This window comes from Rhinoderma darwinii, chromosome 8 (genome assembly GCF_050947455.1).
Source record: "Rhinoderma darwinii isolate aRhiDar2 chromosome 8, aRhiDar2.hap1, whole genome shotgun sequence".
NCBI classification, from domain to species: Eukaryota; Metazoa; Chordata; class Amphibia; order Anura; family Rhinodermatidae; genus Rhinoderma; species Rhinoderma darwinii.
The window spans coordinates 115,227,568-115,244,747 of NC_134694.1; positions in this window are offsets into that span (position 1 = coordinate 115,227,568).

The following is a 17,180-nucleotide window of genomic DNA, read 5'->3' on the forward strand; positions in this document are numbered from 1 at the left end:
GGCCTGCGGTGGGCGGGTGTAGCAAGATGGAATGTGTAGTTGCAAAATGACCTGATGTGACCTCAAGAGAAAGGGTGTGGCAAGATGGCGGTGGGCAAGTTATTAGGTGGCCTGAATATGTATAGGAGGAGAAAGATGGCGGAACTTCCGGTTTCCTTACATGGATGTCCTTATTTATATTTTTGTTACAGGGTAAAAATAAAACTGCGTCATGTGATCCTTGTGTCTAACGGGGCGGGGCCTATAGGCGGCGCTGTGCGGACCTAGAATCAATAGCTGCAAAAATCATCCAGATAACATCCAGAACTGCTGCTCTCCTGACCATGTGCTGCGGCTGATACTTTCAATTCGTCCACATTCTATTTATTAAACCATAAGTGATCACCATATTACAGTTCATATATAGACTGAATCTACATAAACAACTGAATCACTTTGAAAATACATGACATTACTTACCTTATACTTATCCAGAAATTAGATCCTGTATTATACTCCAGAGCTGCACTCACTATTCTGCTGGTGGAGTCACTGTATACATATATTACTTATCCTGTACTGATCCTAAGTTACATCCTGTATTATACTCCAGAGCTGCACTCACTATTCTGCTGGTGAGGTCACTGTGTACATATATTATATTACTTATCCTGTATTGATCCTGAGTTACATCCTGTATTATACTCCAGAGCTACACTCACTATTCTGCTAGTGGAGTCACTGTGTACATACATTACTTATCCTGTACTGATCCTGAGTTACATCCTGTATTATACTCCAGAGCTGCACTCACTATTCTGCTGGTGGAGTCACTGTGTACATACATTACATTACTTATCCTGTACTGATCCTGAGTTACATCCTGTATTATACTCCAGAGCTGCACTCCCTATTCTGCTGGTGGAGTCACTGTGTACATACATTGCATTACTTATTCTGTACTGATCCTGAGTTACAGCCTGTATTATACTCCAGGGCTGCACTCACTATTCTGCTGGTGGAGTCACTGTGTACTTACATTACTTATCCTGTACTGATCCTGAGTTACATCCTGTATTATACTCCAGAGCTGCACTCACTATTCTGCTGGTGGAGTCACTGTGTACATACATTACATTACTTATCCTGTACTGATCCTGAGTTACATCCTGTATTATACTCCAGAGCTGCACTCACTATTCTGCTAGTGGAGTCACTGTGTACTTACATTACTTTACTTGTAGTAATTCAGAGTTTCAGCCTGCGTTATACTCAAGAGCTGCATTCTAATACGACACAATTAAACTTCAAAGGAAATTAGGAATAAAGTAGCATTTATTAGATGAGACTTGTACTCAGAAATGTCAAATTTACTGGGAGACATTTTTTTAAACCCGGCTATCCCTGGAAACTCTGGACAGGTGTATTTGTTTGCTTCCATATAATGGAGTGTAACCTGCTCCGGGCAGTTAATCTTTGCATTACTCACTTTCTCTGAAGGTGACTCATAATTGTGTGATACAAAGCAATTACACAAATTATTATTTACAACAAATTCATATTTACAGCATCCCAGAAGTTGTAATTAAAAGACAGAAATGACGAGGTTCTCATAGAGATGATGATCTGCGAATAATCAGACAAATGGTCCAATATCAGGAGTTTTACCTTCAGAGAGGATTTCCACCCAGAACATAAAAAACATTAGTAAAGGAGGACGTAGATCAGCAGCCAACAGAAGGTCTTAATATTTCTTTTATTTAAAGAGATAGCAGCATTTTTCTGTATATAATGCATCAAAAACTTTTACAGGACAACAGCGATTGCTACACGGGAAAGCTTATAAGATACTGGCGTAACAAATAGGCACGATAACTTTAAGGGTATGTGCACACACACTAATTACGTCCGTAATTTACGGACGTATTTCGGCCGCAAGTACCGGACCGAACATAGTGCAGGGAGCCTGGCTCCTAGCATCATAGTTATGTACGATGCTAGGAGTCCCTGCCTCTCTGCAGGACAACTGTCCCGTACTGTAATCATGTTTTCAGTACGGGACAGTAGTTCCACGGAGAGGCAGGGGCTCCTAGCATCGTACATATGTATGATGCTAGGAGCCCGGCTCCCTGCACTGAGTTCGGTCCGGGACTTGCGGCCGAAATACGTCCGTCAATTACGGACGTAATTAGTGTGTGTGCACATACCCTAAAAGTGGGGATCTATAACATTGATGGTTCATCCTTAGGATAGGCCATCAATGTTTGATCGCTGGTGGTCTGACATCCAGGACCTGGCCGGACAGCACAATAAAAAGGCCGCAGGGCCACAGCGAGCGATGGATCCCCTTCATTGTTTACATAGGCTCAGCGGCTTGTTGGTGTGAGTGGCTGTGCCTGGTACTGCAGCTTGTCCCATTCAAGCACGGGGGCAACTCCTGTATTACCCCAGAACAGGGAAGAAAAAAGAAAACTATGAGAAAGAGAAGAAGAGGGAAGAGGTAAAGTTGTTAACCGTGTACGTAGGTCACTGGGATCCCTAGAAGCAAAGTCATTGCTAGGCATACTTTTATTCAGGGCAGATTCAGAGACACAAACCCTCGCTAGCCCCCCACTAGATACGCTTCTGGGACCAAGTAGTAAAGAAGATGGAGTATCCATCTCTATTGATTGCCGTCAGCGTTTCAGGATATGATGGAAATATTCAATGAATGCCCCAACACAAGGGGTTCCCTAATTGTTTCCAATGCCTGATTTTGAAATAGAAAGCTATAGGCAATGGCAATTTTTGAAAAAGTGACAACGGGATATGTCGTCATCTTGGTTGTCACTGAATTAACCTCCCTTGAACATGCTGATAAAATGACATGCTACTGTTACAGTTTCTGAGAAGATGATGATCTGAAGGTGCTCTCCCTGTTGTCACTCTTTCAAAAATGGTTCCACAGAAAAATGCCAATTTCTTTGTATGTTAATGCCCTAACTCATATTTTTTAATACATGGCCAATTTATTAATTTTAATGGGTGCCAGTTAATACTACAGTTGCGGATTGTGCGACTGAAAGATCACAGCTGCTCTCTGGGGTTACCAAGAGCCAGGCCGCTCAGCTGACTTAAAATTGCAAAATAACAAACTTTGATATATTCTGACCTTAAGGCCCTTTTACACGGGCAAATTATCCGGAAAACAAGCGTTCATGTCTCGTTTATGCTGCATTAAATATTATTGTTGTCGGCAGAACCTCTCCCTGTGTATGTGCTGCTGACATGATAGAAATGTATAAAGACGAGCGATCGCAGTAACAATCGTTCGTCCCCATATATTACTGATCATAGCTCCTTGTGGAAGAAGCAAACAGGCGTCAATCAACGAGCTGTCGGCGCATGTTTACACGGCCCATGTCGGCCCGTATAAAAGGACCCTTACTGATTGTGCTCCAGTCCCTTGCTGGTTTTCTTGTCCCTCTTAAAACACGGGAATGAACTGTTATCCACATTTACACTTATCACTTGAGGCTATAATTAATTCTAATGTTAATCATTTTATACTAGAAGACTACAAAGAAGCCTACCGCATAGGAATGAGAAGAATGTAAATGATCATATCTTGGTGGATCATCTGCTTCATGGATCCGGGAGGCATTGATGAGTTCATACGTTATGAATGTGTCTTGTTTTTACTGTTTGTGTATTTATACTGAACCAATAGTAATTGTCAGTGCTGGGCTGTAAATCAAAGATACTACTCAAAAAGGAAAAAAATGAAAGAAAAATTAGATCATGACTAATACAGAAAAAGCAGGACTTTACATATAACTGAAATGACTGCAGGGAGCTGATGAATCACTTTCTATGTTGAGGAGGGGAGCTTCTTCAGGGTTTTGTACAGTAAAAATAAAAACCAGCCACCAACAGCTGTTGTCCGAGTGACTACTAATGTCTATGTAGTACAGGGAGAGAGCAGTACAGGACATGTAGTACAGGTAGATAATCGTACAGTACATGTAGTACAGGTAGAGAGCAGTACAGGACATGTAGTACAGGTAGAGAGCAGTACAGTACATGTAGTACAGGTAGAGCGCAGTATAGGACATGTAGTACAGGTAGAGAGCAATACAGAAAATGTAGAACAGGTAGAGAGCAGTACAGTACATGTAGTACAGGTAGATAGCAGTACAGTACATGTAGTACAGGTAGAGAACAGTACAGTACATGTAGTACAGGTAGAAGGCAGTACAGTACATGTAGTAAAGGTAGAGAGCAATACAGAAAATGTAGAACAGGTAGAGAGCAGTACAGTACATGTAGTAAAGGTAGAGAGCAGTACGGTACATGTATTACAGGGGTACAGCAGTACAGTACATGTAGTACAGGTAGATAGCAGTACAGTACATGTAGTACAGGTAGAGAGCAGTACAGTGCATGTAGTACAGGAAGAGCAGTACAGTACATGTAGTACAGGTAGAGAGCAGTACAGTACATGTAGTACAGGTAGAGAGCAGTACAGTACATGTAGTACAGGTAGATAGCAGCACAGCACATGTAGTACAGGTAGAGAGCAGTACAGTACATGTAGTACAGGTAGAGAGCAGTACAGTACATGTAGTACAGGGAGAGAGAAGTACAGTACATGTAGTACAGGTAGAGAGCAGTACAGGACATGTAGTACAGGTAGAGAGCAGTACAATACATGTAGTACAGGTAGAGAGCAGTACAATACCTGTAGTACAGGTAGAGAGCAGCACAGCACATGTAGTAGAGGTGAAGAGCAGTACAGTGCATGTAGTACAGGTAGAGAAGTACAGCACATGTAGTACAGGTAGATAGCAGTACAGTACATGTGGTGCAGGTAGATAGCAGTACAGTACATGTAGTACAAGGAGAGAGCAGTACAGTACATGTAGTACAGGGAGAGAGCAGTGCAGTACATGTAGAGGGCAATGCAGTACATGTATCATTGCACTTTACTGAAGAAAGATGCCACTAGACAGCCAATAAGCGCACGCACTCACGCACGCACGCACAAACAAACACACACACACACACACACACACACACTACATTGGTTATTCACTGTGGCTAATCATAGGCATTTTACTAGTGAAATGCACATGAAGATTGGCTGGGTACTGCAAAATAATAGTAAAGTAACAGCCCTGGTTTGATACACAGATAAAAAGCAATAGTCTGTAGGGTGAGGCAGAGAAGTGTCAGGAAACAATCCAAGTTCGGTACACTATAAGCAGCAACAGTTTGTGGAGTAAAGCAGCAAGGAACTAGACTAGAGGCAGGAAACTCAAGAGTCTAACAAGGAGGAAATGCAAGGGCCAGGCTTATATAGAAAGCCAAAAGGTTGAGACCAGTTAGGCAATCAAGGCAAGAAGTCCCAAGAGGCAAGAATAAGAGAACCTAAACCCAGCAACTTTCTAACATGTCAGATCCTCATAGAGAAGAGTTGCTGCTGTTTCTGGGTTCAAATCCTGACATCAGCAGTGTCTGTAGCATTGTAACATAAATTTGTGATTTGGAGGAAAAGACCATTGTAGCTTGAAAATATTGTAACTTGAGGGACTATTGTGACAGATGGTCAATTTGCTTATATAATCTGTATTAAATTACATTGTGAATTATCAAGCAGGGTGCCGGATTCTATTCCACCTGCAATGAAATTCTACCCCCTTCTATTTCAGAAATATATGTAATCTCTGAATGTTTTTTGCATAACCTTAAAGGGGTTGTCCAGCTTCTGACAACTGATGACCTATCCACCGGATAGGTCATCAGTATGTCATCGGTACGGGTCCGACACCTGGACCTCGCACCGATAAGCCGCTGCGGGCACCTGATGTTGTGGTGCATAATGCTATGAACGGAGCCCGGAAGCAGTTGGCTCCGACCATTGCATAGCGGCCGTACTGCAGAACTGCAGGTCCACTCCTATTCACTTGAATAGGAGCAGAGCTGCAGTACTGCGCTCGGCTGCTATTCCGTCGCCGGAGCTGCTTCTGGCATGTACGTCCGGTGCATGGAGGCACTGGAGCAGCTGATCTGTGCGGGGCCCGGGTTTCAGACCCCCACAGATCATGTACTAATGACCTATCCGGTAGCTCATCAGTTGTCAGAACATGGAAAACCCCTTTAACAAATCTAGCAATTAGCAGTCTGGCTGAACGCCCAGACATGAAGTTATCACATTCCCTATTAATTTGTTTCTATTTCATTATTCACATATATATGTGAATATAACTCTGCCATTTAGAAGAACAAGCTATTGTGTTCCATGTAGAGGCCAAATAGACCAACTGCAAGCCTGACGTAAGCATCTAATGAAGAATTATAGTTTTACATTTGAAATGTATTGTATGTCTGTGATTGGCTCAATATGAAATATTCTGATTGTTTGCTATTGACTGAATCAGAGTTTTTGTCACATTGCCTCTGATTGGTTAACCTTAAGCCTACACCCCTTTTGAATGATATTATTGTAATTGATTTTGGCAATAAACCTCAGAGTAGTATTTTTGAGCATACAAGCAATGTCTGTGTGTCTACTTGATTTGGAGATGGATACATTCCCTGGAGTGAGTGTCCGTTGGAACACTCGTCTAAATTTCAGTCTAATATATTTTGAACCATGACTTCCGCAACACTATTGTATTTCAAATATAATATGGGTTTAACCATTTCAGCACCATTTTGGTTATTTTCGTGCCATTCAACTATATGGTAAACATCTGGTATTAGTAATTTGGTAGGCATACTATTTGCTTTTTGAACTCCTGTTAAAGGAACAGTGTCATCACAAATAAATTTTTAATATGTTAAAGATGTTAGTGCTTTAATAAAAACGTTTATATTCATTTGTGTGTTTGTGTTTTACTGTTTCTTATTTTTACACTTTTTCTTCCCTATGGGGGCTGCCATTTTTTGTTCCATTTCTGTGTGTGTCGATTAACGACACACACAGACATGGAATACGGCAGCCACAGTCCCATAGGGACTGCGAACGGCTCCCGTCCCATTGACTGCCGTGTACGGCGTCTGTGTGGGAACTGCGCATGCGCCGCTCCCACACAGTCCTATTCGAAATTGGCGCCGTCCGGCGCCATTTTCCTGTGGACCAGAAGTCGCGGCCGGACAGTAATATTACTACTTCCGGTCGCGGCTTCCGGACTTGTGCACATGGAACAGCGGCAGCAAAGGGAGCGGACGGGCCGGAGGGAGCCGCGGCGGCAGGAGCAGGTAAGAGATTTCAATGTATGTTAGTGTTTGTGTGTGTTTACTACTGTATGTAAACCTACTACACTGTGGGTTACCTCAAAAAATGGCGACACACAGTGTAGGAGGTTAAACCTTTCAAACCCCTCGTTTATCCCGGCACTAGCCAGGATAAAAGAGGGGGGGATGCTGAGAGCTCACTAGAGCGAGGGCTTTTAACCCAATGTTGCAATGCTGCAATTTTGGGAACTAGCTCCATCTAGTGACCAAAAATGGGTAGTATTATAAATTAGAAAAAATTTATAATATTTCCTGACTCGCGAAAAAAATAAAAAAAATTTGAACAATGTTTAATCACCCACACACTAAATGTTTAATTTTTTAAAAAAAAACATGTTTTTCGGGCAACACCATGCCTTTAAGTTCCTTCTTGGTCTCACACACTGGCTGCTGCAATGTGTTAATAGAAATTTGTCACCATCCAGTGAGGGCCAAAGGGAAAAAAATATAAAAATAGCAAGAGAATATGGGGACAGAATATGGTGAACATGAAAAGAACAGGCAGCGCTCCGCTATGTTACCTCTGTAACCCGTTGGAACACAGAAAAGTGTTCAATACTTACAGGAAAATGATTCCTCTCCGTGTTGCTTGCACCTTTTCTATAAAGAAGTCGTCCAGGTAAACATATGATAACGCTGATACCGGGTATGATACCGTGTCGCTGGTATAATGTGGGTGGGGAAAGAGAACCTCTACCCAATCAGATCATTGCATTGGTAATAGCCTATACTTTTATGCTCATCAAAAAGCAACGCCAGTGTGAACATAGTCTTGAATAGTGAAAAGAGCAAAACCCCAGCAACAAAGAATATTTGAGGAGGATCTGTCACTAATTTAGTAATGCCCTATCTCCTAGCTAATCTAATAGGCGCTGTCACACTGATAATACTAGTGAAGATTGTGACCAAAAACTTTTATTATTTTAAAAGTTATGAGCTTTTTTTCTAAATATGTAAATGAGGCTATACTTTACAAATGGGTGTCAACAGCAGCGATTCTCCGGAGGTGGAGCCTCTTCAGAGCCTCTGACGCCGTCCTATCAGCATGAAGCTGCTTCACACAGTGTGAGAGACTGAGGCTGGAGGGGAGGGGGATCAATTAAAACAGCCATATCTCGGGCTGCGGACCACCTAGAACAGCTGGAGGCATATGAAAGATGAGTTTCTAATTTTTCATATGGCACCAGGATCACAGTCCTAGCTGTGAAACCACCAGAGATATCGCCAGTTGAATGGAAGCTGTATACTATATGATCACTCTGTGTTGCTGGGCAGGGAAGGGGGAGAAGCTGTATGCTGATTGGACAGCGTCATACAGAAAACATTACACCACCCAGAGGGAATAGAAAGAGTCTCCTTCTATTTGGCCATTAGAGCCACATTAGCATATTTAGAAAAATGCTCCAAACTTTGTAAATAATAAATGGTTTGTTAATAAAAAAAAAATCACACTGTAGTTATCAGCATCATAGCGCCTATTAGATTAACCCGTTAGTGACCGGCCAATAGTCTTTTTACGTCGGTCCCTAACGGGCCTTATTCCGATGCCATAGACTTTTTACGTCGCGGCATCGGAATACGTTTACAGAGCAGGGAACTGTCAGATCTCCCTGCTCTCAGCTGCCAGAGGTAGCTGAGGGCTGGGGGCGTCCCTGCTCTGCCGGGTGAGATCGATATCAGTATCGATCTCACCCGTTTAACCCCTCAGATGCGGTGCTCAATAGCGAGCACCGCATCTGAGTGGTTTTGGAGAGAGGGAGGGAGCTCCCTCTCTCTCCCATCGACACCCGGCGATACGATCGCCGAGTGTCTGTGTCTCCCATGGCAGCCGGGGGTCTAATAAAGGCCCCCAGGTCTGCCTGTAATGAATGCCTGCTAGATCATGCCGCAGGAATGACCTAGCAGATGCCTGTCCGTTTAAAACGGACAGGCATAATACACTGCAATACACAAGTATTGCAGTGTATTATAATAGCGATCGGAGGATTGCATAGTGAAGTCCCCTAGTGGGACTAGTAAAAAAGTAAAAAAAAAAGTTTAATAAAGTTAATAAAAAAAAAATGTGAAAAAAAATTAAAAACCCAGCTTTTCCCCTTACAAACTGCATTACTATTAAAAAAACAAAATACAGTTAAAAAGTTACACATATTTGGTATCACCGCGTCCGTAACGACCCCGACTATAAATCTATTACATTACTTAACCCGCACGGTGAACGTGGTAAAAAATGAAATAATAAACTATGGAAAAATTGTTGTTTTCTGTGAATCCTGACTTTAAAAAAATTTGATTAAAAAGTGATCAAAAAGTCGCATCTACTCCAAAATGGTACCAATAAAAACTACAAGTCTTCCCGCAAAAAAAAAGCCCTCATACGACTGCATCGGCGAAAAAATAAAAATGTTACGGCTCTTCAAATATGGAGACACAAAAACAAATAATTTTGAAAAAAAAGCGTTTTTACTGTGTAAAAGTAGTAAAACATACAAAAACTATACAAATTTGGTATCGTTGCAATCGTAATAACCCGCTGAATAAACTTATTGTGTTATTTATACCACACGGTAAACGGCGTAGATTTAGGACACAAAAAAGAGTGGCAAAATGTCAGATTTTTTTCTATCCCCCCCCCCAAAAAGTTAATAAAAGTTAATCAATAAATAATATATACCCCAAAATGGTGCTATTAAAAATTACAACTTGTCCCGCAAAAAACAAGACCTTATACAGCTATGTCGACGCAAAAATAAAAACGTTATAGCTCTTGGAAGGCGACGATTCAAAAACGTAAAAAATAGCTTGATCATTAAGGTCTAAAATAGGCTGGTCATTAAGGGGTTAATTAGGAGATAGGGAATTAATAAACTAGTGACAGATCCTGAGTGTGCAGATCTTGTGGAAAAGAGTAACCTTTCCAATTATATTATATGTCAGTAAAGATGGAACTGAATATGAAAGGGGCTGCATTATGATGTGATGGTGGGTATAGAGGACGGGGGCACAAACATATAATGGACGGAGACCTGAGAACCTATGTGAGGATGCTGTTTAAGAAAGTTCACAACACACAACAACTTATTACACAGCGTTTTTAGTGGATGTGCTATTCCTTTAATTGGTCCCAATGACCAGTTATTCTCCAGTCCCCCAGATAGTGCAGAATTATCAGGGTCTGGGGTTGGAGATCCACTTGCTGGTTTGTTTTGTACTGATGCTGGATTTTGCATACAGTGTCTCTGTCGTACCGGATGTTTTATGTTACCTTTATATGATGTTTTGCTTTTCTATGGGAATGTATGGAAGTTGCCATCACACATTCCAAACCAGGAGGTGCGGTGCCAATAAAACAAGGTGTGTCGCTGCATGCCTCCCCTTCTCCTCTGCACCTTCCTTCGCAGCATGGCACAAAAGAGCAAATAAATACAGGCACACATATATTCCAAGAGCCGACCTGTAAATCCCTCTGTACACAATGTAGTAGCTGGTTATATATTAGATGAGGCTAAAGACGGCGTGAATAAATCTAACTGGTCGGTGCTGCTGCCCAAATACAGTAAAATTACTTCATTTTCTGAACTATCATGATGTCAGATTAGCAAATAGCCCAGAGTATTAAATATTTCACAAATTTTTTGTTATTACATTTACATAACAACAGTACAAAGATCCAAAGGAAAGACATAGTAGTAACAACGTAAGGCTCTGTTCGCATCTGCGTTGGGGTCCCGTTCTGACTTTCCACCGGAGCTTTCCGTCAGAACAGGACCCTGAACAGACACAGACGGAAACGTTTCCATCACCATTGATTTCAATGGTGACGGATCCGGTGCCCATGGTTTCCGATTGTCTCTGTCGTGCACCGGACCCTTCGTTTTGCCGGAAGCAATAGCTTAGTTGACTACGCTATTGCTTCTGGCAAAACGACAGGTCCGGTGCACAACAGAGACAATCGGAAACCATGGGCACCGGATCCGTCACCATTGAAATCAATGGTGATGGAAACAGTTCAGGGTCCCGTTCTGACGGAGAGCACCAACGGAACATCAGAACGGGACCCCAACGCAGATGTGCACAGAGCCTAAAATATCTACATGAAGAGTAAACATATAAAAAAAGAATCATATCATTACAAATATAAATAAAACACTGCACTGGTCCAGGCATAAATTAGGATGCAGAAAAAGAATATTATGGAATCAATCTGCATGACTATATCTGAAACTTTGTAACATTCGAACATTTGCATATATTTTAGACATAGTCTGAACCCTTTAAAGGTAATGGGAAGAGATCAGAAAGAACCAGAAATGTGGAAGAGTTAGGCCCTGTTCACACAGAATCTTTTGGCGCTGATTTTGATGCAGAAACCGTGTTGGAATCAGCGCCAAAAAGCGTCCGAAAACACCCCCATTGATTTCAATGGGAGGCAGAGGCGTTTTTTTGGCCGCTTAGAGGGAAAAAAAGCTGCACGTTCCGCCTCTGATCTCCCATTGAAATCAATGGGAGGCAGAAAAAAACAGCGGCAAGCGTTTTTGGCAGCGTTTTTTGCCCGCGGTCCTTGCATTAAAAAACCGTGAGTGGCTGGTATATACAGGGATGATGGTGGTTATATACGGGGATGATGGGGGTTATATACATGGATGATGCCTGGTCCAGCCATCATCACTGTATATAACCCCCATAATCCCGTATATATCTCCCATCATCCCTGTATATACCAGCCATTATTTCTGTATATACCAGCCATCATCCCTGTATATGGCCTGGGGCCATCGCCACTGCCCCCCACTAGCTATGCCACTGTACCTGACACCGCACAGTTCTACAGATCCCCATAGGGGTTCGATAGAGATCTATAGGGTTTTATAGTGATCCCTATAGTACTACACTAAGATATTTGTACTGTATGGGTGTGCTAATCGCTCAATTTATATGACTGCTGGCTGTTAGGGCATGCTGGGAGTTGTAGTTTCACGACAGCTGGAGAGCCGCCGGTTGGTAACTTCTGATGTAGATCTTGTATATTAAGAGGTTACACGTCTGCAGTACAAAAATCTTCGTGAAGTTCTGAAGGAATGATGAAATGTGGCGTCGTGCAGCAACCACTGTGGGACAGAGGGTAAGATGACTCAGTGTCAGAAGTCAGAAACGAGAAGGAAGAGTTTTGTTTGTTTAGAAAAACGAGTTTGGCAACAAGAATCTTGTGTCACGGAGAAGGAAGTTAAAATGAGAAGAATTCTGCTGCCTAAGATGGATTGTTCATCGCTACACGATAGTTTGGGGCACTAAATACATTTTTTCGGTTATTTTTAGAGTAGCAATTGCGTTAGCACGTCCTCCACGTTTATGAAGTTCTAAGCCGCCATTTTTTAAAGTTTTCACATGCTGGTCCTCATTTGAGTATAAGTGTACACTCATTTGTAAGTACAGGGGTGCAGTATAATCACCAAATTCAGACTCATCCGTGCAACAATTGAATAAATGTTCATGTCAAAAATAAATTGCAGCATTTTTGCTGATAAAAAATCTCTCTCTCTCTTTAAAGAGGATCGGTCACTAGTTTAGTAAGGTCCAATCTCCTGGCTAATCTGATTGGCGCTGTGATAATACTACTGAAAAATTGCGTCCCAAAAGGTTTATTATTTTAAGTTATGAGCTTTTTTTCTTAATATGAAAAAAAGTCTATACTTGACAAGTGGGCGTCAACAGCAGTGATTCCCCGGAGGTGGAGCCTCCTCCCAGCCTCTGACGCTGTCCTATCAGCATGAAGCTGCTTCACACAGTGTGGGAGGCTGAGGCTGGAGGGAAGGGGGGGATCATTTCAAAACAGCCATATCTCGAGCTGTGGACCACCTAGAACAGCGGTTCTTGCGGCATATGAAAGAGGCGATTCTAAGATCGCAGTTCTAGCTGTAAAACAACCGGAGATATGACCTGTTGAAAACACAGTCAGGAATGGCAGCTGTATACTATATGATCATGCTGTGTTGCTGGAGGAGAAGCTGTATGCCGATTGGACAGTGTCATACAGAAAACATTACACCACCCAGAGTGAAAAGAAAGAGTCGCTACCTATTTGGCTATTATAGCCAAATTAGCATATTTAGAAAAATGCTCATAACTTTGCAAATAATAAAAGTTTTTTGAAAAAAAAATTACACTGTAGTCATCAGCATCATAGCGCCTATTAGATTAGTTAGGAGATAGGGAATTAATAAACTAGTGACAAATCCTCTTTAAGTCACATTTAATTTCCAGAGACCACAATGGATGCCTAGTGCCAACTGGAGAGTGTGCTGGAGCAGGAGTAGTGGTCTGGGGCTGTTACTCACGGTCTTGCCTGGTCTTCTTAGTTAGAGTGATGGGTGATGGGAAATCCTAATATTCAAGGATAAAATAACATTCTAGAGCAGTGGGAGGCAGCTGGGTGGGCACCGCATGTGGCACTCAGTGCTTCCCCTGTGGCCCCCAGCTTCTCTCACCAAGTCTGTGTAGCAAACTGTATCTTCTTCACACCCTAGACTTCCAAACTCCAGAGGGTAAACTTTGTAATGATTCTGCTCTAGCTGTCCTTTGGAGTGTGTGGGGACAGTGTCAGCACTATTACATGAGATTTTCCACGACATACATTTATGGAATATATTTTTCTGGTAGAAATATATTTTTAAAAGATGACAATGGTTATTTGATAAAACTGTAATGAGAAATATTAACCCAAAGCCACGAAGAATATGAACTATTCAAATGCGTGTGAAGCAGCGCCATCTGGAGGCCACGATGAGGAAGTCTTCACTCAGAGTAGATGAATGACACGACGGTACAGCTAATTATCATGTCAATGGGACTGACTCATTAATGAACTAATTGTTTTGTCTGTTAAAATGCGATTATGTCACAACTTCCATGGGGTTATCTTGTTCATCAGGGAATTTTGGGAGATTTCAGCTCTAAAGCCAACAGAATTCTGAATGCAGCTCTGCACTCCAATATTACACAACTAATAAAGGATGAGGAGGATTTCATGTCCTTGGAATAGTTTCCCTTTCATTGCGGAGCAGGATTTGTATGGACGGAGACAATCTGAACACAATGATGCCACGAAAAAGAGGAAAAATTAACTTGACATTTTATTTTTGTAAAACCGATTACAAGACACTACAATATATCTAAAAGCACAGAACAAAAAGTGAACAACTTTTATTTTTCCTGACACTGGGGTCATTTACAAATGTAGGGATATAATGGTGTACAGCACATAGGAGTGATTTATATGTAGCCGTGTATGTATGTATATATAGCACATGTATTACCGCACATTCCCGCCTCACACTGCCGCTGTTCAGACTGCTTACATCTGATTTAGTGCATTGTTTTAATTCGTCTAATACAGCATAATACAGTATAATATACACTATCCAGATTAGACCGCCGTATATTAAACTTCTCCACTGTATAACACCATCTTGAAAAGCGCCATCTCCACCTTCATCCTCAACATAATGTGTGGGTCTGTAAAGTATAATTGTAATGTTCGTACCTGTGGGTATTCACCGCAAAGTCTATGGGGGTCATTTACAAAAAAAGGAAGAGAAGATGGTATTTCGGAGAAGTGGTGTAGAAAATGGTGAACAGCGGCGCTCCATCCGTCAGTACAGATGTCAGGCTTTTATACCTGGATGCAGAAGTCAGTTTTGTAGACCAAATAAACTACCTAGTGCTGCTCTGCTGTACATAGTGAAGTGGTATTTTTAAGGGGTGTTGTAGGAAGTAACATTTATTATGCACTAAATAAGTGAACTCCGCATAGGACTGGTCTGTGTGAATAAAACGCACTTGTCATACTCGGAGCAATAACAAAAAGGCGAGATCCTGTGCTGGCAGAGTAGGAGAGTCAAGTGGCCGGAGGTATCAGTGGTTTTATTGTAGATAGTTAAGACAACCCCAAAACGCATTGTGTGGCATATTGTCTAAAATAAAAACCATTGGCCGCCTCTAAAATTTGTTGTGTTCCATTTCATCTATAGTTAAAACCACTGATGCCTTCATTCACTACACTATTCTTTGGCTGACCCCGAAACGCAAATCCATTGCTGCCTCCAGCCACTCGAGTATTCTTTGGGTGACTCCGAAACGCGTTGTATGCAATTTAATCTACAAAAAAACAAAACATTCATGCCTCCAGCCACTTAAAGTGTAACTAAACGTTCGACAAACTTCTGACATGTCATAGCGACATGTCAGAAGTTTTGATTGGTGGGGGTCATAGCACTGAGACCCCCACCAATCGCTAGAACGAAGTGGCAGAAGCACTCGTGTGAGCGCTCAGACGCTTTGTTTCTGTTCGGGTTTGTCCGGAAATCAATGTAGTGGTGTACGGGCTCAATAGAAAGTCTATGAGCCCGTACTTCGAATTTCCTGAAAAAGCTGAACAGAAACAAAGCGTCTGATCGCTCACACGAACACTTCTGTCGCTTCGTTCTAGTGATTGGTGGGGGTCTCAGTGCTCGGACCCCCACCAATCAAAACTTCTGACATGTCACTATGACATGTCAGAAGTTTGTCGAACGTTTAGTTACCCGTTAACTATTCTTTTGCCAACCCTGAAATCCATTTTGTTTCATTTCATCTACAATAAAATCCATTGACCTTTTTTTTCTCTCTTTCCTCTCCTCCTCTCTTTTCTGTCTTTTTCTCTCTTTCCCTCTTTTCTTGGATCTTTCCACCTTTCTTGATGTACTTATTTTGGTTACATTTTTTTGACTTTACAACTGTTACACTGTATGGAATAGCACATCTGTTGTTACTCATTTAGCCAACGTTTAATCTCCGTTACTTCTTTTTTTTCATTGTTTTTACAATGCAAAAGCTTCTGTTCTGGCTCTTGCCCGTATGTTCACTTATTGTGAAAATGCAATAAAAATTTTTGACAGTAATAGCCGTTGATGCCTCCATCTAATTGACTAGGATTTGGCCAACTTTAAAGAGGTTTTCCCACGAGGGACATTTAGGACATATCCACAGGATATGTTGTAAATGTAAGACAGATGCGGGTCCCACCTCTGGGACCTGCACCTATCTCTAGAATGGGGCCCCCTAAACCCTGTTCTAGCTTTTTGTGCTCACGCTGACACCTGGCCACCTCCTGATTACTTGGTGGTTTCCGTAACTCCCATAGTGGTGAATGGCGGTTACGGAAGAAGTGTAGCAGGCGAGCTATGCTGTTTCCGTAACTACCATTCATTTCTATGGGACTTACGGAAACAGCGTAGCTCAGCAAGTTACGCGGTTTTCTTTTTCATGGTCGGAAATCAGCAGGAACACAAAGAGGTAAAATGGGGTTTAGAGGGCTCCGTTCTAGAGATAGGTGCCGGACCCAGAGGTGGGACTCACATCTATCTGACATTTATGACATATCCTGTGGATATGTCATAAATATCCCTCGTGGGAAATCCCGTTTAAATCACATTGCATGCCATTTAATCTACAATAAAAACCATGGATGTCCTCATTCACTCGACTATCCCTATGGCAGACCCTGCAGTGCAGCGTATGCCGCTTTATCTACGATAAAAAACTCTGGTGCCTCTGGACTAACCTTTGATAGATCCCGAAAACACATTACCATTTCACTGGACTATCCGTCGCCAGCATTGTCGGACAGGATCTCACCTTTTGGTTCTTGTTTTACTATAATTTTCTATATGGATTCTGAGCGGAGTTCTGTTACGGAGATGGATGTCCTGATCGTACGGCTCTTCTAAAACAACTTTTCATTTTTGATAATTGGGCCCCATTATCACCACCCTGGATTATAGAATGGTGGAGCAGCACAGTGAGAAACGCCAGAATCGTCCGGTGCTTCTGAAAAGGGGTGACCTCTCCGCACTCGGTACAGAATCACAAAAAATAGCAGTGAGGCAAAA